Source organism: Photinus pyralis, unplaced genomic scaffold (assembly GCF_008802855.1).
Source record: "Photinus pyralis isolate 1611_PpyrPB1 unplaced genomic scaffold, Ppyr1.3 Ppyr1.4_LG2, whole genome shotgun sequence".
Lineage (NCBI taxonomy): Eukaryota > Metazoa > Arthropoda > Insecta > Coleoptera > Lampyridae > Photinus > Photinus pyralis.
In genome coordinates, this window is record NW_022170403.1 from 52,930,287 (window position 1) to 52,931,565 (window position 1,279).

Here is a 1,279-nt window from a genome sequence, read left to right on the forward strand (position 1 = left end):
ATGGGTCTGTAGCTCTGAGGTTCTACGAGAACTTTTACGGAGTTCGGCAGCATTACCACTATTACCTTCTTCTAGATAGTTGGGAAGTGTCCTAACTCTATCGCAGCGTTAAACACTCCCGTGATGTAGGCGAGAGTTGGGCGAGTGATGTTCTGCAGCGCTCGATAGGTTATGCCGTCAGCTCCGGGTGCTTTACGGGGTCTTTTCTGGAGGTAAGCGAATTACCGATTTGATTAACGTTTCCGCATCGGGCCATGCTTTCCTCAACGTGCTCGTTCTGGAACCTGTTGTTATGTCCTAGGTGGCGATTTTGAGGACGGTTTTTTACGTTGACCTGTCTCTTGAAATCTGGATCTCGAATGAGTTGCCATCTACTATCCTCTCTTCGATTTCGTTCTTGAGATACTGAGGGAGCTGGCTCGCCTTCTTGGTCGGGACTCGCTTGGCTGCCGCGGCTAAGGCCTATTGTACCTTGGACGTCAATAACTTTGCCTTTTCCTCTACGCCAGCCTGGGTGCGGATATCCGGATTTACTGATGGGATACTTCGCTTGAGATATTCATTGAATTTTTTCAGTTCGTGATCTTCCTGGGGGTATTGGATGGATTCGTGTGGAGAGTCATTATGGTGGAAAGGTGGTCGGAGCTCCAACCCTGAATGACGCCGAACTCGCCTCCAATAGGTACCGTAACGTCGAGAATGTCTGGCTGGTGCGTAGCATCGCCTTGGATGGTCGGGAGCGATGACTTCATCCGAAATGAGTGTAAAGTGATCGTTCGGAGGTATTGGTCGTCGCGGATCCGCAGCTGGGATGTTTCGCGGTTTCCTACAAGGACGATGTGATCCGCAAGTATCATAATGTCATCAAGGTCTTGAGGGACAAAGCTGTTGGGTGGACTGCGGTAGACCACTACGACGTTGCTGGTAAGATCGCCCAATCAGGTTTCAATGCCTGTAGCTTCAAGGTTGACCTGTGTTTTAGTGTAACCGTCTTTGTGCGTATACCGTTGATGTTCCATTGCAGCAGGGTCGTAGTGGCCTTCCTTGTTCTGGAGTTATCTATTACGCGTTGTACAAATCGCAGAAAGCCGCCAGCGTGAAACAGTGCTATGTTCTACTGTGTGAGTGGGTGTACGCAGATGGTGTAGTGCGGTGTAGGGCAGTGCCGTTGTGGTGGATGAGCGGGGTGTGTGATGTATGTTGATGCGCTGGCGCCGGCGCCGTTGACGGAGGGCTCTGTTACCGGTTTTTTAGGTGGGATGATTGCGCGAATAGTGGT